Raw genomic sequence first — 26,065 nt, 5'->3', positions numbered from 1 at the left:
TATAATTCTGTAAAGTAGTTTGCAAACCTGGTATTTATTTCCTTTGTTGTAGAAACAAATTCCCCCTTGGCTAATTTCACTGCCGGAATGGCTATAGAGGTGTTATTATCTTTAGACAGCAGTGCTAAACATTTCCCATTTTTATCGCCGTGTTCAAAGACATTGGCGCAGATTTACTAAAGGGCGAATTGTCGCCAACGACCGTTTCGCACACTTTGCACCACTGCGCTGGGCACAAATTCGTTACTATGTTAATTCACTAAAATGCGAAGTTGCGTCCTGGGTGCCGAACGATGGCGACTTTTCGCTAGTGATACTTCAGTGTGAGCATTTCATAGCGGAGATTCGCTAGCGTTCGCCTAGTGAAAAGTCGCTAGTGATCTTATGCTTAGGTCAATTTGAATAGAGATGTTGGTGCAAATGCTTGAAGTGGCCACTTTTTACTACAAATGTCCGAGAAACCTTTATAAAGACAAAAGAGATCATATAATGCCCACTGTAAAATGAATTTTCCATGCCCCTCATGTCTGGGGAAAAATGCTAACCCAAAAACTTTAATGCATTTTCGGCAGACATGATATGATGTAAGTGTATGATTGAGGAGGATCTAGCTTAATTTTAGCAGTTAGCCTGGTTTGAGGCGGCGAAGTCAACTCTGGCGAGAGAGGTAACATTCAGTAAAATCTGTACCTTAATTAATTTGCGGAGCAACGGCCATTCGCCTGAGCAAAAATGTAGCCTGGCGATAGAGTGCAAACAAACGCTAGCGACGGTCTCTTTCACTAGCAATTGTCATCTGCACCTGTTAGTGAATTGGCAATGTCCCTGCAGATTGGATTTCTGGCGAATTTTCTCTAGCGACGACCACTTCGTCCTTTATTAAATCTGCCCCATTGACTTTTTGGTTGAGGGCATGCTTTTTGGTGATTTTCAATTGGGCTACTGACGGGGACCTTTGACTGTTTTGCCATTCTTTGAGCTTTTGCACAGTTTATTGCTGTACATATGCAGCCTCTGCTTCTAGTGCTTTCTGGGTCTTAGACAAGATATCCACTGCAAAGCTTATTGTTAATGCTTTATTATTGCTAATATATTCACCTCTTATAGAGGCCTTAAATGCATCTCAAGTTATGTCTAGGGGAACCTCCTCCTCATTCATCAGGAATGACCCTGTCCGGTTATGAATAGTTTCAGCCAATAGCTCATGGTTCACCCAATTGGGGCTCAACCTCCAGATCCGATCTATAGGTTTAGAGGATATTTGCAGCCTAGGAGAGAAGAGGAGAGTGGTCTGAAATTCTGAAATTCCCCTGGTGAGAATTTCTACACCCTGTACACATTTATTTGCTTCCTCATAACCTAGGGCTAGATCAATTCTAGAAAGGTTATTGCGACATGTACTGTATATTGTTTTGCATAAGGATTGCGAGCCCTCCATAGGTCCACCAATTTGAACAGTGAAATCCTCCTGGTAAAGGCCAGGGTGCAATTTATCTAGTTTGGGGTTTGCCACCGCGTCAAACTCACCCATTAAGAGCAAGGATGAGTAGGGGAGGGTAAGTATTTTTTTACATCACCTCATATAGAGTTCCATGAATGATCATATATTTACCGTATCTGTCAGATATAACCCTTTCAAACACAAAGGGGCAAGTTTTGCATACCAAAATAGTTACCCCCCCTAGAGTAGATCGAAAGATACATTGAACCTATCCAGGTATTCTTCAAAGTTAGTATTTTACTAGTCAGGTGAGACTCTTGCAAGAAGAACTGGGGTTTAGTTCTGTGAATAAAGTCGAAGACAAGTGTTCGCTTGATCGCATCTCCAAGTCCCCGGACATTCCATGATAGAAATGTAACCTTACCCATGTTTGGTTAGCAGGCCCAGTCCTGTTTTCCACTATCCGACGATCATTTGGTGAGCCCTGGCGTGGCAGCCTTCCACGTATGCGTGGCTCTGCGTCTTCTGTGCATGCGCGCAGTAGGAGTAGAGATGTCGGGTAGGGGCACCCAGGACTGCCAGGAGGGCCCTTCATTTGCATTCCCGGTGGGCCTCCTATGCTCCAGTCCGACCCTGTTGGTAAGGGATAGAATTTTTAAGCAATAGTGTATCCTAAACTAAAACATGTTGTAGCCCTATATACTGTTAGAGAGATTGTTAAAAAAAGACACCATAACAAGAATGAATCAAAACCCAAATCCCATCCCTCTCCCTCCCTACCCATTCCATACTTTCAGTAGGATGAGTTTTATACCCAAAACTATAATTTGGCTTAAACTGATGCAGAGGTTAGTGACTGCAAGGGGTTGATAAGCTGTTCCGTGAGAGTCATGTGTTATAATGGCCCCTGGGGCAACTGTATTATCACGTAATGGTATTGTTACCTGTCCCGAGGTTATTTATATTATATACATTGTAACCACTATCAGTTCAGTTTCCTTTCCATAATGAGGCAGTATAGTTACAGTATACAGTATCTGAGACAGGCAGATATAGAGGTGTACCTAGTGATGTCCTGGTGCAACCCAACTCAGGTCACTTTAGCTCAGTCCTGTTGCTGTGGTCTGTGTGGCCTTTCCTCCAGCCAGGAAGTAGCATCCTCTGGTGAAGAAAAGAAGTGTGTTTTATTTCTGTAAATTTGGCCCCTTGTTTTCGTATTTCGGTGGAAAAGTCAGGGTATATAGATATTCTTTGGTTTTGGTGTATAAACTCGCCCGCCTTCCTTGCTTCAGATGTGCAGAATCTCTATACCGGTAGTTGAAAAGGTGTCTTGCGGGTGCGCCAGGGGGTGGTTTGCCTTGTAACCCATGCACCCTCTCAACCGCGAAGGCCATTTAGAAGCCCGATTGGCCAAATGTATTAATTACCTATTGTTCCAGAAATGTTTCTGTATTTGTACCTTCTGCTCTTTCCAGCAGGCCTAAGATGCGAATATTGTCCCGCTTTAGGCGGTTTTCAAGATCGAAGGTTTGGATTTCCAATTGGACTATTTGTTTTTCAGCTATATTAATGCTGGGGGAGAGTGGCACAGTGGAATCCTTGAGGTCATTAACCCTTCTTTCCACCTCCCCTGTTCATTCCCTGATTTTTCGTACATCATGTTTTAGTATAGCAAAGTCAGTCTTTAGTTCATCTCACACTGCATTGACTAATGCAGTGTGATTTGAAGTAACTGCCTGAAGAACTTCAACTAGTAGTGTTGGTTCAGCAGTGGGGGTTTCAGAGGTGGTGGGTAAAGCCAATCTCCCTCTTCTAATGCCTGTGGTGTTGTGTCCTGCAGTACAGGTATACCTTTAAAGGAGAAACAAACCCTTAATAAAAAAAACCCTACATAGACCCTCCCCCTCCTCCCCCAGCCTTGAAGCGGCTGAAGATTGCGCCCGTGAACTCTGTTGGACAGAATCTGCATGGAGGGGTAGGTAAAGAGCTAGGGGCATTTGCCTGGGGTAGCAGCTAGGCTAGGAGGGAGGGGGTTGGGTTTTTTTATTAAGGGTTTGTTTCTCCTTTAAGAGAAGGCTTGGGTAGAGGAAGCCTTACGAATTGTGCTTTTTTGTGCGGCAGGGACAGTGAGTCAGCTTTTTTGCACCATAAGTTATCGGCAGCAGTATCCTGGGATACACAACAGTTCCAGGCAGCAGTTTTGGGGTAAGTACTTATCAGGGCACCACAGGATTATTTGCCCCAACACGGTGCTCTCAAAGTTTGCTGCCTACCTGAACGTCATACAGGCCATGCCCCAAATGCTGCTCTTTTATTCAAATAGGCAATAGTTTTTTCTCTTCATTTACTAATAAATCATTTACTTCAGAGCAATATATAAACAGTAATTCTAGTAGTGTGATCTAGATAATGATGTTATGTATGTAATGATGAATATGTGATGAAAAATTTGTCCACGCTATGTCAGAATTCCCCCCCCCCACGTAATATATAAAAAAATATAATGAAATATATTATTAGGGCATCTGTGTGAAAGATCCATATAGGTTATGTTAGTCTATACATTATTGGCTTGGCAATTTGGTTCTGTTAATGGTCCATATAAACTTTATTGCTATTGTTCAATTTTTTTAAATACTGATGTTGTTTTTTAGAACCCTGTCTTATGAATACAATTCTAGTTACAACAGAAAATGTGTAAGGCCATACCTGTTGTTTTTACAAGTCTGGTTGCGGAAGGATTTTTTAGAGTGCCTCCCACTCATCTGTCATATGTTAAGATCATCAGTCACGATTTTAGGCAACCAAGGGGAGTTTCAGAAGGAAGTGAGAAGAATCTTGTCACAAATAGGACAGGAAAGAAGGAAGTTACATTAGGAAGAAGATAAAATGTAATTTTCATCTATTTTTGTGTGCTAGATTAAGTGCTGCTGTTGGACACAGTTTAGTTGCATGCTGATTATATTCAGCAATGCCAATATGGACAGGGGGTAAATAGCACCAAAAGATGATAGAGGTGACTGTTGGTCAATTAGAACAGTAAGAAATGATGTATGTAAAATATGCTTCTGTATGAAACACATTGGTCTGTTTGTATCAAACCTGTTAATACTTATATAATGTTCAATACACCTATCTTTGTAATATCAATACAATTATTTACTGTATGCACCTCCTCAAAATAAAGAATGTCAAATACTGTACTTAGAAACTTTTAAATTGGTCTTTGTTTTGTTGTTTTGAATTATTTTCTTTCCTCCTCTGACAATTTCCAGCTTTTAAACGGAGGTCACTGACTCCAGAACTCAAAAAAAGAGTTTCCATCTTAATATCTGAAAAGATTTTACAGTAAGAGCTGTGAAGTTATGAAATTCTCCCTGAAGTTGTTGTACTGGCAGATGAATTATGCAGGGTCCTAACTACAGAGGAAGCAAACCCTGTGGCTTGCAGGGGGCCAAAGAGGTATAGGGGCACATGAGGTCCTAATTCTTATTCAGTTTCAATAAATATTGACAAACTAGGTCAATCTCCAGACATTTTGGGGGCCTGAAAAATAATTTGCTGTGGGGCGCAGTAATATCTAGTTGTACCACTGCCATTAGATAGCTTCAAAAAAGATTGGATGGGTTTTAGCAAGTTAGAAAATTCAGGGTTACTGAAAAGTACACAATTGGTAATTGTACTACTGGGGGTTATTGATGTATACATAAAACTATACATATTTTGTATCAGAATGCTATGGAGACATCAGACTTTCCAGATTGAGCTAAAATTAACACAAATGTGAGACTTATGTATTCTGTTCAATAAAGTACCTGCGTCTAAACACATGGGAGTTGCAGCCAGCATTTCTTACTTACCTACAACAAAATTATGACTTAACAACCAAATTTTAGACACAGACACGTTCAATGGCCGCAGCTGTTGTTTAATAATTATCATATTGTTCCAGAACGATCCTCTCCCTTCGACCGCCGGTGAAGAATGAAGACCGATCAGCATGTTTGCCTTTTTATAGCTGGCTTTTGCGCCTTTTGCGAAGCCACACCCCCTTTTTTTGAAGCGACCAATCAGAAGAAAAAAGGTAAGCTTTTAATGGGGAGATAAGATGTGAAGTAAAACTTTATCAAAAAAGAGCTGTCACACTCTCATGTCTGACAAAGTTTAGTCTCTCCTCGTTCATGGGAGTTGTAGCCAGCATTACTTACTTACCTACAACAAAATTATGACTTAACAACCAAATTACAGACACGTACATAGTGGAGAATGGCCGCAGCTGTTCTTTATTAATTATGATATCAATCAGAACAGTAACCATCGCAGCTAGCAGAATGCCAAATTTCTTTGCAAACCAAGTAAAAGTACTTAACAAAATTCCTCATGAACTGGAACCTGCAGGACCTACAAATGGGAAATCATCTAAATATTGAATGACACCCTTAGAACCTGTTTCCCATTGAACTACCCATTGCAAAAAGGAAGCAAAGGCTTCAAAATAAAAGCACGAAAGGGAACAGCCCATCGGGAGGTATCTGTCAAACTAGAAACTACCTTCGTAGTGAAAGCTTGTAAAGTTTATAACAATCAGGGTGTATTGGCAGTAGCCTGAACGCAGATTGGATGTCGCTTTTAGCCAACAATGAACCTTGACCATATTCCTGAATTAACGATATTGCTTAGTGAAAGGTTGTATATGAAACTAAATATAATTCCTGACCAATTCCATCATTGCCAGAAGCCCCCCAAAGGATAAGATAAATGGTGAATCAAGCGATAGCTTCCTGGCTCCTTCTTAGGTAATAGCCCTAACGGTGAAACCCTGAAATCCTCGAATGGAGGATTTTCAAAGGGCCATCTATTCTGCCCAATTCTAGTTCCTTCCCAATTTTTTATTTAACTACTTTGGGGTTTAAACTGATTGATTTTTTTTTTTTAAATCATTTTTATTGTTTTCAACAAACATGTCAAATACAGAAATAAAAAGAAAAACAAAAACATACATATCAAGCAGTCGTGGGTAATATCAATAAGCATTAGAATGCCTCCCAACAGTCTGACAAGCACAGAAATCACAATACTACAATTTCAAGCAGTAGAAGGTTTCAAAGGTCAAGTTACATTTTAGCCGGTTTAGGGGTTACAATTCTTATACATTGGAGAGTCCAACCATGGTTGCCATACAAGTTCAAATTTGCCTGGGTTTTCCCTCTGCATTTATACTAGTTGAGCCAATGTGAGGTGTTCCTGTACCAAATTCTTCCACATTACTATAATAGGGGGTTCCCCTGCAAGCCATTTTAGAGCAACACATTTTCGGGCAAGAAACAGAGTTTCCCTTAACAAAATAAGCATAAAATGTGACTTAGTAAGATGTGATACTATCTCCAGCAAGCATAGTCGAGGTGTGGCAGTAACCTGCAGCGCAGTGATTTTGGTGAGAATTTCACAAACATGAACCCAGAATAGTGCTATAGTAGGGCAAGTCCACATCAAATGAAAAAAATCTGCACCAGGCAATTGACATTTCGGACAGCAATCGTCTTAATTTTGCTTTATACAGACGAGTAGGGGTAATGTATGCCTGATGTAAGATAAGTATTTGTGAGAATCTACTCCTGACATTGAACGACACTAAGCTAGGGGCTTCCAGTGCCTCCTCCCAATCCTCATCTTAAAGATCAGGAACAGTACTTTCCCATTTAGTCCTAGCATTACTGAGCGTGTGCTTCTTATTCTGAAGTATAACAGAATAAAACCATGCCAAAGGATGAGTTCTACATATAGTGACCAGGTAGTCCAATATATTTTCAACCGGTGATTTAACAATTTTAACAGTTGAAATTGGCCATTGCGCCCTGATCGCATGTTTAAGCTGGTAGTACTGCAACCATGCCTTAGACCAGTGGTCCCCAACCAGTAGCTCGCGAGCAACATGTTGCTCACCGACCCCTTGGATGTTGCTCCCAGTGGCCTCAAAGCAGGTGCTTATTTTTGAATTCCCAGCTTCAAGGCAAGTTTTGGTTGCATAGAAACCAGGTGTTCTGCCAAATAGAGCCTCCTGTAGGCTACCAGTCCATGAAGGGACTACCAAACAAGCAACAACAACCCTTAATTGACATCCCCATGGAATTTTTCATGCTTGTGTTGCTCTCCAACTCTTTTTTACATTCAAATGTGGCTCACGAGTAAAAAAAGGTTGGGGACCCCTGCCTTAGACGTAACCCCATAATCAGCCTGCATTTGTGGAAAGGATTTGAATACTCCCTCAATAAACAGATCATCTATTATTTGGATACCTTGCGGGTGCCAGTATTCCTGTAATGTGGTAGTGTTCAGATGTGGAAGCCGCTCATTTTCCCACAGAGAGGTATTGGGTGAAATCCACTGGTACTGTATAAGTGTATGAGGCCAAAATTTTCTGCTGCTTCTAGAAAAATCAGTAGAGCTACTGCCTCGTTACCCCAGCAAGTGCGTAATATTTTATAGGAAGTATCTGTCAGATCCCCCCTAATCCATGGCAAAAAATGTTGCAATTGTGAGGCCAGATAGTAGGACCTCCACTCAGGTAGAGCTAGGCCTCCCTCCATAGTGGGGAGTTGTAGTACAGTGTATGCCAGCCTACTACGCTTACCTGCCCAAATAAAGGCTTTAGTCTCAGAATCTAAGCGGGCAAAGATCTTTTTGGGTATATAAATTGGGGAGTTCGTGAATATGTACAAAAGTTGAGGAAGGAAAATCATTTTACAAATAGCTATTCTGCCCGGTGGTGACAGAGGAAGGGATCTCCATGAGTTAATTTGACTACTAATTCTGGAGAGCACCGGTTCTAGGTTATCTTTTAAGTAGTGGGTTTGTTTTTTCGCAAAACGAATGCCTTAATACTGAAAGCTGTCTACCCATTGTAAGGGTTGATTGGGCATTTGGTGATGAGGGGCTGAGGCATCCAATGGAAATATGTGGGACTTACCCCAATTAATCAACAAACCAGAAAAAGTGCCATAGGTGTTGATGACATGCAACAACTGCTCCAGTGAATCTGCTGGGTCGGCTAGAAACAATAACATATCATCAGCATAGAGTGCAATTTTCTCTTCTATGCCATTATACTTGCAGCCCACAATTTTCGCATCCATCCTAATTATAATAGCCAACACCTCTGTAGCTAGGGCAAACAGACCCGGGGACATCGGACAGTCTGCCTCGTGCCCCTTTCAAGCAGGAAGGGTTCTGAAACTCGGTTATTCGTGCATACCCTAGCTTTTGGGCTGTTATAGAGCAATTGCACCCAGGATATAAACTGCTTCCCAAAGCCAAACCTAGTAAGAGTCTCCCACAGAAATTTCCATTCAATTAAATCGAATGCCTTTGCAGCATCTAATGACAGGACAACTCTTTTTCCAGCATTAAAGTGACGCATTTGTAAATTTGTGTAAAGTCTTCTGATATTTATAGTGGTTGCCCTACCTGGCATGAACCCTGTCTGGTCCCCATGTACTAATGTAAGAATAATCTTATTAAGTCTAAGGGCCAAAATTTTTGCCAATATTTTTATATCACAGTTTAACAGAGATATCGAACGATAAGATTCACATTGTGTGGGGTCCTTCCCTTTTTTAGGTATTAGTGCTATAAGGGCCTCCGTCATGGATTGTGGTAAGGAGTTGGTAGACAAAGCATGATCATAACAACCTTTCAGTCTAACAATCATAGTTTCTTTATATTGTTTATATACCTCTATGGGGATCCCATCAGTACCCGGTGCCTTGCCAGATGGGAATGTACCTATCGCATCTTCAATTTCCTGCTCAGTTATTGCACTGTCCAGAAGGTCTCTATCTGAAGTCGACAAAGTGGGGAAGCACACCCCGTCCAAATAAGTGTGGAGTTCTGATTCCGAATATGTTACCTTGGACGCGTAGGCATCCGAGAAATAAGTTTGGAATGTGTCGTTAATTTCCTGAATATCCGTCACCTGGACACCATCCCGTTTACAAATACTCAAAATTGCTGTAGACGGTGAAATCTCTCTGCACAGCAATGCCAAAAGGTGTCCAGTTTTGTCCCCAAACTGATCAACTTTATGTTTAGTGTATAGTATACATCTATGTGCTTGCTGCCTCAAACACTCCTGATAGTCCCGAGTTTTAAGTAACCAAATATCCCTATTCTCATTGGTGGGGTGTTGAGTATATAGTGATTCAGCAGCGGCCAAACTTGTTTCTAGAGCAGAGATCTTTTCTACCTTTTTCTTTTCCCAGGTACTCACTCTGGACTTAACCAAACCCCTAAAGTAAGCTTTCATTGCATCCCACTCACTAGAGGGAGAAGCCGTATGCTCGTTATATGACCAATATTCCTTTATCGCTTGGGGTAGTCCCGTGGCCAATCTGGGAGCTTAAGCCAATAAGGCTGCATTCTCCATGGTTTGTTGGACTGGGAAATCATAGATACGGCCAGAGAGAGGGGGGAGTGATCAGATATCCCACGGGGTAAGATTTGCACTTGTCGTGTGAGTTGAGCCAGATCGATTCGGGACATTGCACTATGTGTAGCTGAGTAACAGGTGTACTCTATCGTGGTCGGGTGTTTGGCCCTCCAGACATCCACCAGCCCAAGTGCTGCTAAGAATTGTTGAAAACGCTGGGAGAACCGTGAACCTGTCATTGAAGTGGCAGAAAGCTTATCCATGTTAGCATCTAAAACACTGTTAAAATCCCCCATACAAATTACCGGGAGAGTAGGAAATTTAGATAGCGGGGCAAAACATTCTGCCAGTAACTCCAGAATAAATGGAGGGGGCAGGTAGATCCCTACTATTAGCAACTCAGTATTCTCTATTTTGGCATGCACATAAACAAATCTACCTTTAGGGTCAGTTTTGACTTCAACCGGTTGGAATGCCAGCCCCCTTCTAACCATTATAGACACCCCTCTTGCATAATTTGAGTAACACGCATGATATGTATTGCTGAGCCAGGAACGTCTGAGAGACAGAATTTTGTCATGTGTCATATGCGTTTCCTGAAGTATTACGATATCATGTAGGTGTTTCTTTAAAAAATTGAACACTAATGATCGTTTGATTTTATCCCGCAATCCCCTCACATTCCAGCTAAGAAATTGCAACTTATTCGCCATAGTGATATTCAAGTCCAAAATATTTCAGGAGATCAAGTAATCCTGTCATGTCAGATCTGTCACATTGTGAAAAAAAAATGGCCAACCCACATCTGGAAACTGATTGATTTTAAATTCTTTAGAAATGATATGAGGTTTACAGGGTATGGTATCCAAAAGCCAACTTCCAAACCCCTCTCTAAGAGGCATGCCATCTGGAGCTTTTGGGTATAGCTCTAGGTACTGGTGCATTTCTGGTAGCTTCACTGGGGTTATCAGACTTACTGGGGTCTCTAGCGCTGGGTTTTGTGAAATCGTTTGATACAACGAAAGGCAGGATGATTGCCAGCGCAATGCGCACATTCATGTTTATATCTACAGTTCGCTTGGAAGCGGCATATTGACTCATTGAACCCACAGTAAGCATTGTATTAAGCAGGGGTTTTGTTCCCATGTACTGGAACCGATGGCTGTTTGGGAATTAACATTCCCATCCAAAGGTCAATATCCTTGGAGCCCCAAGGTATTGACATCTGAATGGACATCTTTTGTCTAAATTTATCATCATACAAAAACCAGGAAATACCCCCATAGGCTTTAAATGCTTCCAGAATAATGTCTATATGCTTAAATAGACCTGGACCTAATTGTGAGTGTTTCTCACATTAGAATAGATGCAGAATGCTTGCAACCAGTTAGAGAATGTCCTAGCCACAGGCTGGCGCCTATCCATTTCAGGATCAGACTGTTTAATTTGTTTGCTTAAAAAAACTTTTGTTGAAGGCAAAAGTGAGCGCATGTCCACATACTCTCCTTTTGTGATTTTGTCCTTTATGGACTGTGGCAAGTGCAAACCCAAAGGAGTAGCATCACAAAGGATTGAATCTCTAAAAGAAGTTTCAGCTACATGGGAAGAGGCAGCCTGCATGCTTATATGTGTTGTCGCTGTACCGGGGGTTAACAAAGCTAACAAAGACTTTAGGAAATCATTGGTAGTATAGTAACCAATCACTTGGATGGGTTGTGGCTCCAACTCCTGAGGGGTAGGTAACGTAGGACCCGCAGCCTGGGGTGCGCTGTGGATGGGAGATGTTGAAAAGGGGTGTCCTCTGCCGCCAGGTGGCAGAACCGGGTGCCCTGTAGTGTTACAGCTGGAGGGCCCCGGCTCTGGGTGGCTGTGAAGGCCGACGCCAACATGATGCCCGGCGTAGTAGCTGGAGGTTGCCAGACCCCCCGCCCTGTCCTGTGGAAGGAAAGGGCCCTGAAGCATCACAGCTGTTTTGTTGGAGCGGCCCACCACTTGCAAAAGCGGTGGGACTCACTCGCAATGAAGGGGGGAAGCCGATGGCCAAACTCCTGCTTGAGGTGGGTCAGCGACGATTCTCTTTTTGGCGGAGACAGCTGATGTCATCTGTATTCTTTTCTTCGCCGCTTGTTTTCCTTTGGTGGCCCTCCTAGTCGGGATAATCTTCCTCCTTCCTGGTCCATGCGTAGCTGGGGTGCGCTGAATAGCGACGTCGGAAGCGGCTCCTGAAGGTGACGCAGCTTCCTCTGATGGCGATCCAGAACGATCCTCTCCCTTCAATTGCTGGTAAAGAATGAAGACCAATCGCCATGTTTGCCCTTTTATAGCTGGCTATCGTGCCTTTTCACAAAAGCACGCCCCCTTTTTTGAATCGACCAATCAAAAGACATGGATTGAAATATTGACCAATTGGAAAACAGGTACGATTTTAATGGGGAAAAACACGTGAAGTAAAACTTTATCAAAAAAGAGCTGTCACACTCCCATGTTTGGGAGAGTTAAGTCTCTCCCCGTTCATTCTTTATACTTATGTATTGATAAATACTTTTAAAAATCCCATAGAAATGATTGGAGAGCAGCGGAATTTCACTCTAGAGGACTGTGGCAAACTCTAACTTCCCTTTTTGATAAATATACCCCTGTGTGTCTGCAGGGGACCCAGGAAGTATACGGGCTCCATGAGGCCCTCATTCATATACAGTTTCAATAAATATTGGTAAAACATTGGGGACCTGAAAAATAATTTGCTGAGGGGCTCAGTAATATCTAGTTACTCCACTGCCATAAAACATAGCAACCAATCAGAATGTATCCCTTAATGGGCAGCTGTTTGAAAACACATCTGATAAGTTGTTATGGATTACTAGATGTGGGCCAAAATATTGTATTACTCTGTTAATGTTCAAAAAATGTTAAAAAAATGGCATTTACCGTATATACTCGAGTATAAGCCGACCCGAGTATAAGCCGAGGTACCTAATTTTACCTACGAAAACTGGGAAAACTTATTGACTCTAGTATAAGCCTAGACACAACTACAGCCCTGTCTCCCAGCAGCGCACATTCTGCCAAAGCGACCCCCCCAGTGATCAACCGGACTTCTTTGCAAAGTTGATGGTGACAGAGAATTGCCAAACGGATTACTGTGTGCATTGCCCCACTGTCCCACTACCATGTGCAGAGGGTGCTGTGTGATATTGCAGTCACTGTTAATCTTTCGTATAACCAACAGAGGGCGCTGTGTGATATTGCAGTCACTGTTAATCTTTCATATAACCAACAGAGGGCACTGTGTGATATTGCAGTCACTGTTATTCTTCCATATAACCAACAGATGGCGCTGTGTGATATTGCAGGCACTGTTATTCTTTCATATAACCAACAGAGGGTGCTGTGTGATATTGCAGTCACTGTTATTCTTTAATATAACCAACAGAGGGCGCTGTGATATTGCAGTCACTGTTATTCTTTCATACAACCAACAGATGGCGCTGTGTGATATTGCAGTCACTGTTATTCTTTCATACAACCAACAGATGGCGCTGTGTGATATTGCAGTGACTGTTATTCTTTCATATAACCAACAGATGGCGCTGTGTGACATTGTAGTAACTGTTATTCTTTCATATAACCAACAGAGGGCGCACTGTTATTCTTTCATATAACCAACAGAGGGCATTGTGGGATATTGCAGTCTCTCCCCAAGTGTACTGTTGGTATAGGAATGATTAAAAGTGACTGCAATCTCAGCAACTCGGGTCGGGTGCCGCTGACCCGAGTATAAGCTGAGGTAGACTTTTTCAGCACATTTTGGATGCTGAAAAACTCGGCTTATACACGGGTATATACGGTAATGGAAATTAAGTACAAATTTTAGATGTTAATGGAAGGGTTAAAGCTGTAGAACCATATACTTGCTAAATGTTTTGAAAGGGGAATATAATCTGTTTTAAATCAGAGCTCTGAGTGTAAACAAAATATGACTTTGTTCCCCTTGGGCAATGATGATAGAAATTAATCCTGACATGCAAACACATGACAAGATTCAGACAAAGAACAAATGGATGACTCATAAATTTTAGTGGCACATTCTCTCCAAGGGCCTACATGTTCATCAGTGCCTAAAATATTACACACAAAGATCAAATGAATAAAATGTATTAGACACCCACACCCAAAAAGTAAGTGATAAAACAAAATTACCACTTTCTGTTATCTGTGAACATCCATATTAAACTGGTCAAAAACATAGTATATACAATAGCCATGGGCCTTCTGGACTGTACTGCTATGAATATAGACATCCATCAGAATTCAAAATAAAAACAAATGACATTCTATTTTCTCCATTAACCATTAAGGCACAATTAACAAACAAAACTACTCAGTTATAAAATGTAGTACGTTAGAAAAATAGGATGGCACTCACATTTGCAAACGTGCTTCAATTAAAGTGCTTTTATTGTGGGGTTTTTTTGAGATCACAATAAAAGCACTTTATTCAAGCACGTTTGCAAATGTGAGTGCCATCCTATTTTTCTAACGTATGGATATTGGAACCCAGTTGAGCAGCAAGGTTTCTGGATAGAGCACCACAGCGATACAGCCGCAGTCTTTTGGACTATTGTATGTTATAAAATGTAGTACCTGTACCTGTATGGCAAAGAAATCTAAATTGTAAAAATGGAATAATTAAACTCATACATAGTAACATAGTAACATAGTAAGTAAGGTTGAAAAAAGACACATGTCCATCGAGTTCAACCTTTTTTTTTTTATATATATATTAACTACCTATCTGCCAGTTGATCCAGAGGAAGGCAAAAAACCCATCTGAGGCCTCTCCAATTTGCCTTAGAGGGGGAAAAATTCCTTCCTGACTCCAAAATGGCAATCAGACTAGTCCCTGGATCAACTTGGACTATGAGCTATTACCCATAACCCTGTATTCCCTTACTTGCTAAAAAGCTATCCAACCCCTTCTTAAAGCTATCTAATGTATCAGCCTGTACAACTGATTCAGGGAGAGAATTCCACATCTTCACGGCTCTCACTGTAAAAAACCCCTTCCGAATATTTAGGCGGAACCTCTTTTCTTCTAATCGGAATGGGTGACCTTGTGTCAGCTGGAAAGACCTACTGGTAAATAAAGCATTAGAGAGATTATTATATGATCCCCTTATATACTTATACATAGTCATCATATCACCCCTTAAGCACCTCTTCTCCAGCGTGAACATCTCCAATTTGGCTAGTCTTTCCTCATAGCTAAGATTTTCAATACCTTTTACCAGCTTAGTTGCCCTTCTCTGTACCCTCTCTAATACAATAATGTCCTGCTTGAGTGATGGAGACCAAAACTGTACGGCATATTCTAGATGGGGCCTTACAAGTGCTCTATACAGTGGAAGAATGACCCCCTCCTCCCTTGACTCTATGCCCCTTTTAATACAGCTAAAGACCTTATTTGCCCTTGATACTGCCGACTGGCATTGCTTGCTACAGCCAAGTTTATTATCTACAAGGACTCCAAGGTCCTTTTCCATAATGGATTTGCCTAGTGCAGTCCCATTAAGAGTATAAGTGGCTTGGATATTATTACATCCCAGGTGCATGACCTTATATTTATCAACATTGAATCTCATTTGCCACTTAGCTACCCAGATTGCCAGTTTGTCAAGATCATGTTGCAAGGATGGCACATCCTCGATGGAATTAATTGGGCTGGATAATTTTGTGTCATCTGCAAACACTGATACATTACTTACAACACCCTCCCCTAAGTCATTAATGAACAAGTTAAATAAAAGTGGACACATCTTACTTACCACATCATAAAATGCAAATAAATTCGTCTGACATGACCTATCCTTCATAAAGCCATGCTGATTGTTGCTCATTATGCCATTCATTAGGACAAAATTTTGAATGTGATCCCTTAACAAGCCTTCAAATAATTTGCCCACCACAGATGTCAAGCTTACTGACCTATAATTGCCAGGCTGAGATCGTAATCCCTTTTTAAATATTGGAATAACATCAGCTTTTCTCCAATCCATAGGCACCATGCCAGATGACAGTGAATCTGAGAAAATCAGAAATAAGGGCTGGTCTAAAACTGAACTAAGCTCTCTTAGAACCCGGGGGTGTATGCCATCAGGCCCTGGAGCCTTGTTTACATTAATTTGTATTAAAGCTTTTTGAATCATATCCTGAGTCAGCCACTGACTAGATTGAGCTGAACCATTCGTTCAGTTATAAAGTGAGCCTGTGAACCCAGACTCCTCTATTGTATACACTGAAGAAAAGAATTTATTTAACACATTTGCCTTTTCTGTATCTGTTACAACCATACTGGTACCATTATTTAATGGAGCAACACTCTCAACCTGCATCTTTTTACTATTAATATATTTAAAAAACTTTTTAGGGTTAGTTTTCACCTCCACTGCAGTTAACTCTTCATTCCTTTGCTTAGCCTTCCGGATTGCTGAATTACAACATTTATTACTGTGTTTATATTCATTAAATGCAGCTTTTGTCCCTACAGATTTGTAGTTTTTAAATGCCTTTCTCTTCTTTCCCATTAACTTCTTTACTTCTGTATTAAGCCACACAGGATGATTCTTAGAGCTTCTACGTTTAGTCCTTAAGGGAATAAATTGAGAACAGTAATGATTTAATATAATTTTAAAGGACAACCATTTCTGTTCTGTGTTTTTAGCCGAAAACCCAATGCCCCAATCAATGCTCTGTAGGGCAGCCCTCAAGGCACTAAAATTAGCTTTTCCAAAATTCATGGTTTTTGTTGCCCCAGTATATATTTGTTTTTTGCACCAGACATTAAATGATATAACATTATGGTCACTATCACCCAGGGGTTCAATGACTTGCACATTTGCTATAAGCTCTGGGTCATTTGAGATCACTAAATCAAGAATAGCATTTTTTCTGGTAGGCTCCTCAACAACCTGTGCTAAAAAATTGTCATGCAATAAGTTTATAAACTTGTTCCCATTAACTGATTTAGCAGTAGCGTTGCTCCAGTCAATATCTGGGTAATTAAAATCCCCCATTATCATTACTTTACCTAAACTAGCAGCCTTTTCTATTTGAATTAGGAGCTTTGTCTCTTCCTCCTCACTTACATTAGGGGGTCTATAGCATACTCCTACAATTAATTTGCTGGATTCTTTACAATTGGTGAAGAACTCCACCCATACGACTTCTGCCCCCTCATTTTCTAACATAACCTCCTCCTTTATATGAGTTTTTAAATCCTGCCTAACATACAGACATACCCCTCCTACTTTTCTATTGCCTCTATCCCTCCGAAACAAAGTATAGCCACAAGTATATAACTCATTTTAGTCTTTGTCTTTTATTTACCCTCTCATTAGAGACCAATTTCTACAGCAGCAACACAACGTGGTATTGCTATTGAAGTATAGGTAACAGTGCTGGTACAAGTTCCTAATGCGCCCAAGGCAAGTCATAGAGATAGTCACATCAACCCCCCCCCCCCCAAATGCAAGGTGAGAGGTGGGAAAGCAAGGGACGGCGAGTGACGAGCCCCCAACCCCCACAGCTCATTTCCAAATTCCAGTATTCGCTCAGCCAACGACTCTTTGTACTGCCATTTCCGTCACCCAGGGCAGGCAGAAGAGGTACATGGATAGCCCCTCACCATTGCACCTTAGGCACATGACTCTTCTACCTACCTCTGATTCCGGCCCTGACAGGTATAGCAAGCAAATCATTTTGAAATTACCATTAAGAAACAGGATATGGTACTTAAACAAACTTTTAACAAAATGAATGTAAACAAGGGGCTGGGGCTAGATTAAATAAACATTGAGTAGTTGAAGAGCTTAGTTTTAGACACTGTTGTGAATTTCTCACAACTGAATAGAGAAAAGATTGTGTGATCCCACAATTTTAAACTGCATTACTCGCTTAACCTGGCAATTATAGGCTCTAAGTTTGACATCTATAGTGGGAAAGTTATTTGAAAGCTTATTAAGTTTATTGATCACATTCAAGATTGTCATTCTAAATATGAATCAGCAATTTTATGAAGGACAGATCATGGCAAACATATTTAATAGCTTTTTATGATGAAATATATATATGATGATATGATGAAAGTAGAAACTTGGACAGTGGGGTTGCAGCAGATGTGGTCTACTTGGATTTTGCCAACATTTTTGTGCTACATTTGTTTTTGAGTCTTCTAGTCATATTAATATTGTTTGTACATTTATAGAAAACTGGCTCCTGTACAGAGGGTGGTTGTCAATGATATATTCTCTATGTGGTGTAGGGTTCTTAGTGGGGTTCTGCAGGATTCTAAATTGGATCAACTTTTATTCAATTTATGAATTAATGACTTGGGGAAGGCATTGTAAGTATATAGAATCTTATTCATATAGTGCTATTTGTGTATGTAGTGCTGTACAGAAGAATGACACATTGATAGACCAAACAGGGCTCAATAAAATAATAATTACAAAGTATAGTTACATTCCAGTATAAGTGTTACCTGTTAAAGAGACAAGCAGTATAAGGTCCTTGACCCATAGAGCTAAATCTCTAATAGGTTGGGCAACTTACAGACACAAATAGGAGAATATTAAGTACAGCAGTTTAAAGATTATCAGTGCTGAGTCTGATATCGTGTGTCCTCTCCAAGAGGTAGTCTTTACGTTTACTGTATATTAAAAGAAATGAGGGAGATTCTCTATGGTGGAATTCATGAACAGCATATATAAAGGAGTTTGTAAGGTATGAAAAGTTATTCTACGCCCAACGAGAGGCCAAGATAAGGTATGACTGACTTTCGCGTACTGGTGTAAAGCTAAACTAAAACAGGGGAAGGAGAGCAGACAAGTAAATAACAGAAACTAAGTTATGGTATACAAGCTCTTGGTTATAAAGAAAGTTTGACTAAATTGGGATTATTTACAATGGAGAAGAGGTGCTTAAGGGGAAATATGATAACTATGTATACATATACAAGGGGACCATACAATAAACTATCTGAAGCTTTAGTCACCAGTACATAGAGTACTCCCAGCAGACTTTGTGGCATCCATTCAGATATGAAGAATAGAGCTCTCATAAGATCTCAAGAAATGGTTTTTTAAAATGAGAGCTGTAAATTTGTGAAATGCATTCCCCAAGTTTGTTGTTATTGGTAGATAAGTACAATTACTTCCAAAGAAGGTTGAATGCCCTTTAGTAGAGGCATAATTTGGACAAATCCAAGCCTTTTTCAGCCAAATCCAAGTACCTAAAGCCAAACCAAAACTGAACCCCAAAAAATTGCAAAAAATGTTGCCTTCCTAAATGAAACACGTTTTTTTTGTTAAATTGATCCTAATGCTAATTTGTGTAAACAATTAGGGATCTGATTCAGTTCAGGATTTGCCCAAAGTCTGGGTGAAAGATTTGACTGAATCCCTACTTTTTAGAAAATGGTAAAATACAAAGTTATTAAAATGTACTTTTACTACAAAATTGGTTTATGGACTGGTCCGCATGCCCTCTTCATATACTAGCAGTTGATAATGCATATTTTTCATAATCATCTACAATGTTTCTATATACATTTTGTAAACGACATCCCACCAAATTTTATGAGTTATGTTTACAGCACAGTTACTAGTACTATGGAGGTAGATTCTGACGAATATATGAGTGCATTTCCAGGGCTCTATTTAATTTTATTTCACTATTAAATGAATAGACAAAGGTTAGACTGCCATGTGCAGAATTTTTCCAAATTTAAGCTTTAAAGAAGGGGTTAATACACTGCTATAATGATGGTGCATTACTCCTGCTCTTGCTTTTGGCATTGTCTTGTGTCTGGGGATAATAAACCAACATGGTGGCAATGCCCTACAATAATTCAATACAGGTAAACTTCTTCTATGTTGCCTCCTCTGTGCTGGGTAAAATATGAGCTCTTGTTCCAGAACAAGTTTGCTTATAAATGCCCTTGGGTCTTTCTTCTACTCATAGAATATTACGATACACATTTTTCAGGGGACCAGGGAAAAATATGTAAAACCTGGGAAAATTTGAAATCAGGGAAATGTGTTAAAGCAACACGAAAGACTTAATGGGAAAACCCTGGGTAAATTTGCACCTAAGAAGTAACCCACAGCAACCAATCAAATCTTGCTTTCATTGTTCTACTAGCGATTGGTTGCTTTGGGTTACTCTCCTGATGCATTACCTGATAGATTATCTTCATCTCTGTAGATCAAGAGAGCCATATATAGTTAACTGAGAGACTTCACTGATTGCTTTAATCATCTTAAAGGAATTTTTCAGTATAATATAATTAGTTAGTCAGAAATGTAATGTATAAAGGCTGGAGTTACTGGATGTGTAACACAATAGCCAGAACTATACTTCCTGCTTTGTAGCTCTATTGGTTTCCTCAGATTGGTTACCAGGAAGTAACCAATCAGTGACTTGAGGGAGGGGCAACTAACTATATTAGAAACCCGTTTTATTTTGCACAGACTATCTATTCACCCTGTTCTTTTTTCACACTAAACTGTTCCTTTAAGAGTCCAACATCCCTGAAATACATATGTTGTTGGGCAAAGATTCCATAATAAGTACAGATTTGTTTACTCAGCAAATATTCTTACAATCAGGTTTTAGCAAACAAAGAGCAGTATAATCAGACAACATACTTACAAAACTAGACTTTACTTATTTCATTTACAAATAAGACTTTGGTACAAAGGTCATATTAGCCTGTTGAGGACACAAAGTGTTCAATTCTTTGTCTTTGTAATCACCATATCTATTTAAAGGAGAACTAACCCCCCTACCTAGTCTACAGGCACCATCTTCAGTCTCTTATGATTCTCTTTGTGTCTCATTACTAACACGGAACCTGCTGGAGCATGCACAGTTGGAGCTAGCCTAAAATTAGCTTCAACTGCACATGGTCTGGCAGACTCTGTGTCCACAAACTGCCAGAAAAGGATCGTAAGGGACAGAAGATTTGATGCAGTTTACATGTGGGGGGTTTAGCTCTCCTTTAATGTTCCTATTACTTGTATGTGTAAGTTATTGCTTATTAGAAGGACTTTACAAGATTTAATCGTTGATCAGACCAACATAGTTATGTTGGTCTGAAAAAGACCAAAGTCCTATCTCACCAAAGTTCAAATCTCTCTAAAGTTCAATCCCTACTGAGCTGCCAAAGACAGGGGCATTCAACTTTCAAAATCCATTGGAAAAACAACTGAAAAAACGTTTTTATTTCTGGTGAACAATCTGAAAACAACTGAACTGCATATAAGTTTTGGAAGGTTAACAACCCCTGACAAGTGTGGTTTGTTGGCCTCTGGAACTGAATGTGAAACAGCTTTTTAATAGCAAAAAAAGCTTTAGCTTTGGTTTGTGTACATGAATGTCTCACTACCAGGGTTTCCAACATAAAAGGAGTGTGATGGCTGCCCAAAAAGCCCCAGTACTGCATGCTCTCTGCAAGAGACCTCTTTTGTATATATGAATGTATTTATATTTTGTATTCATATAGCTCACCTTGAGGGCAAAGCTAGCTGTTTTATTATATGTTATATTCTGGAGCCTGAACTATTCCCACTCATTTAGGGGATTAATTCTGGGTTTATACAACCTAAACGATGGAGCGAGTCGGAGCAGATGGTGGCACTGTAGAGCTGCACAGTACGGTTCAGTTAACAGTTACACTTACCAAAGGGAAAGCTGAGACTGATTGACGTCTCCAATTTCAACCATTCTCCAGAATAAATACTTTTGGGAGAGATTGCAGGGAAGGCACATGGGAGCTGGCCACTTTTCAGCTCTCCCTGTGCCTGTGCACCCACTTTTGCTTAACCACCAAAATGTACATTTCTGCATCTACTGAAAGCCACCATGTCAAGTCACTGTTCTGAGCAATAGACTAGCTGCACAATCACTGTTGTTCTCATATTATTTAGTTTGCTAATTCCCTTTAAAAATCGCAGTTTCTTATTTACGCCAAGAACTGCTCTGAGGAAAAATCTAATAGGACTTTACCATGAGTACAGAAAAATGGGACTTAAACTGTTTTTAATGCTTTTTTCCTCAAGAACTGATATTAAGACTGAATCGTCCCAGCAACCAAGTAAGTATGGGAAAACATCCCAGCAGCAGGCGCAGGCAGCTTGACAAGCGCTTATTACTTAGTGTTTGATTGGATAAGGATAGAAGCTTTATGTCCCCTTGCGGCTAATGTCATGCTGCATTTAGAAATTTTCACCATGTCTAGCGTGGACAATAGTATTGAATGCAATATGGAGATATTACCAGCAGTTGCCATAGTAATGATGCTGGTGGCAACTTGTTCGTAGATACAGTGATGAATGGTAGTAATTTGTCTCTTTTTTTAAAGCTTGCTTGAAAATAAGAGCTTTTGTTTGTGAATGACAGTATAAAGTTAGTCAGGTTAGGGAAGAAATTTGGAAATGGCAGGTTTTTGTGGAAATGGCAAACTAATGGTGAGCAGGTCAGTTAGATAAAGTTCAGGTTAGGGGTTTTGGATCATCTGGTTTTGCTTTGTTTGAGGCAGATTTATCAAACTGTGAGATTAGATTTACCCACTTATTTTCATTCCTTGGGGATTTTTTTTTTTTTTTTGCACGTATCATTAGGGATGCAAATGACCCATATAGAACCTACTTAGAACGACACAGCCATCATTTGGGCATATTGCATTAGTTCTGATAGAATTTGAAAATCTCAAATATAGAAAACACATTCATTTACCACACTTTCTAATCTTTCTAGTAGTTTCCAGAACATTGAGTGCATAAGATTATTAGAGATCTATGGACTTAACCAATAATTAGGTGGATGTTTTAAAGCAATACTGACAGCCAATACAAATTTTTTATACCTGCCATTATGTTTTAATTGGTATCAGCTTTAAATTCCTTATAAAAGAAATCTGCAAAGTATATTTGATTTACTATTATAATAGCATCAACTACAGACCACTTCTCTTCCTGACTTGAATTAAATGTCTCCCTTAAAAATAGATTTATAAATCTGTCCGATCACAGTGCCCCATGATTCTGAACTTGCAATACTCTTTCTGCCTTTAACCGCATGTGATGTTTATATTCTTTTTGCTTAAAGAGCAACCAAAGGTGCTGGCTAATAGAGTTTGTGTTAACAGTAGCCTTTTTTTTTTTATCTAAAAATTACCCCCACCAGCGCTAGGACACAGTAAAGGACATCCGAGTGCAGGCTGGCATGTCGGTCAGAACGCATGAGCAAAACTGGTTTCTGACGCACGACATGTGCATAATGAACAAGTTGCAGCATTCTCTCATAATGCGCATTTGTGTGCCCCAACATGGCCGCTAGCACTGGGAGCTCCCTGCCAGTGAGAGTGTCCTAGTGCTGGTGGGGGAAATTTATTTAAAAAAAAAAGCTACTATTAACACCAACTGGAGTGCAGGCTCTATTTGCCCACACATTTGGTTGAGAATCATATTTTTGGCCAACAGGTGCCCTTTAACTCGATTGTCGTGTGTACAGGTGATGGCAGACAAGGCTACTGGGGGAGATTAGTCGCCCAGCGACAAAACGCCTCTTCTTCGGGTGACTAATCTTCCCTAAATGCCTTGCCGCCGACTAGACTGTGAATCGATGGCGGGATAGCACTCGGATGGATTCGGCATTCTGAAGTCGCCCGAAGTTGCCTCACAAGAGGCATTTACATTCTAGCCTGCGGGAAGGCATTTAGGGGAGATTAGTCACCCGAAGAAGAGGCGTTTTGTCACCCGAAGAAGAGGTGATTTGTCGCTGGGCGACTAATCTCCCCTAGTAGCCTAGTCTGCCACTACCCTAAAGTGGAGAGAGAGACCTTGAAAGCAGGCAGGCACATACTCCTCTGTATGTGGAGGGGGTAGAGCCCATATAAGCAGGCAGGTACCTGCTCCTCTGTGCGAGGATGGGGGAGAGCTCATAGAAGCAGGCAAGCTGGCATGCACTGGAAAGCTCAAGCCTGCCGGCTACCTAGTTCTCTGTGTGAGGAGGGGGAGAACCTGTAGAAGCAGGCAGGCAGACATACAATGGAAAACACTAGCGTGCTTGCTACCTAATTCTCTGTACAGGGAGGGGGAGGGAGATCCCCTTGAATGAAATGGAAAGCTGAAGGTAGGAACCTCCCAGCTTGTGATGCTCTCCACTTTCAACAGACAGCTTGAGAAACTGCAGTAGGGTTGCCAGACAGTTGGGTTCAGGATTCATGATAGGATTTATATAGAGAAACAGAAGTTTCAGGAAAAACTGTCACCATGAGTTAAAGGTAGGTTTGGATGTAGATTCATACAGTATTTTGATGAAAGGTTTTTGGTGCCAGTATAACTTTAAGGCCAACAACAGGTAATCGGGAGACCAGGCTGGTCTGTGGGCAACGCAGGCATTCAGCTTCAGAGAGAAAAGAGAATACAGATCAGATGCCTCCCACAGATAAAAATAACAGGTAATTAAGTATTCACAGATACTTCTTCAGTAACAGTTCTTATTAGCTACTTGCCGTTATGGGGAATATTTCAAGGAAGACTGGCATTTCATAAGGTAGGTTGCTATATGATAATAAGTAAGAGAGGCTGCATGCAAAGGCAAACTATAACTAGAGTGTTGTGTCTGGATTTGGATGATACCATTCTACTGTTTGTGCATCATCTAAAAGCAATTGGTCTAGATTTCCCTTTGCTTAGTAAAGATTTAGATACATTTTTTTGCATTCTGGTTGATTTTATTAATATTTTCATTCTTTCATCTTTATCTTTCACTATACATATTCTTCCTTTTCTGTTAAATTGTAGGTTAAATAAACTACCACAAAGTCCTAAAATCACATTGACGACAATCTTCAGAAACAGTGACTCTTCGTCTTTTAATTTCTACCAGAATGCACCATTCAGTCTGAAATAAATTATCTAGGTAAATCGTCAAAGGCTTGTATTTGTTTATAATTATTATAGCTGAATGTTAAAATTGTAAATAGTTTATATTTACAGCCAAATGGTCATAAGAGCTAACCAATTATTTTAGGAGCCAAAGAGGGAAACTTTTGTTCAGCCCTGTACCATAACGTAACTATTTGAAATAATTGACTTATGAACCCTTTTTATATCACAGCACAATTGTTTTTTTACCAGTTTATACTGAGTAAACACTGTATTTCTTTCCATTAAACAAGATCAACAAGCTGAAATTAAATGTTATCATGTGAAATATATGTATAATTAAAATAGTATTCTATTATAGAGAGGAGATTATAATATTATATATCACATAGGTGCCCAGACTTTTTTGATACAAGGTATATTTTTTGTGAAGTTATCTTATCAAGGCATACACGTTGCCTTGAAAAAAGTGCCTAAGTGTTACATTGCCTTGAAAAAAGTAACACTTTTGAATCACACTGAATAAAAACACAATGTTAAACAAGTAACATACCTTTCCAACCCATTTTACTATAAGTCTGAATTAAAGGAACTACCTAGAATGGCGATCTGTTCGTTATGTTTGTGGAGAATAATAGGCTGCTATGATCTATTGGTCACCAGTTTACATTGTACTGGTAGATCTGAGCTGCCTTCTGGACACCCATGCTCTATAAAGTATTTTTTTTTTTTTAAATCTTCATTTATTTCCATATAAATTTAAACTTAGTGCCTTATGAAATATTGTTTATGTGTACTTTTATGAATTGAAACCAAATTAATATAGCTGTCAAATTTATGGTTAAATGTAACTTTGCAATAAAAGAACATTGAAGATGCTTCAATATTTAATGGTCCCTCCTGCTCTTATTCTTTTTGATGGGATAATTTGTTTTGAAATGTTACAGTCAATATTGCCAATACAAACTGCACCTGGCTACAATTCAGTTGATTTGTATCGATTACTTTCCATAGAATAATGTATTCTCTGTCTCTGATTACTCAGAATTTTGAATCCCCAACCAGATATGACATTTCTACCTGCAATTGCACCTAAGAGCCCAGTGTCCCCCTTTGGAGGCTTTAGACATTATCATGTGCTCTCCTGTGGAGCAAACCCAGTGGTGGATTAAGGACATGTGAGGATCCTAGGCTACACTTTCCACAGGGCCCCCTTCTAGCGCTGGACCTTACTTAGATGCGGTACGG

This window comes from Xenopus laevis, chromosome 6L (genome assembly GCF_017654675.1).
Source record: "Xenopus laevis strain J_2021 chromosome 6L, Xenopus_laevis_v10.1, whole genome shotgun sequence".
NCBI classification, from domain to species: Eukaryota; Metazoa; Chordata; class Amphibia; order Anura; family Pipidae; genus Xenopus; species Xenopus laevis.
Note: the sequence above shows the minus strand (reverse complement) of the source record.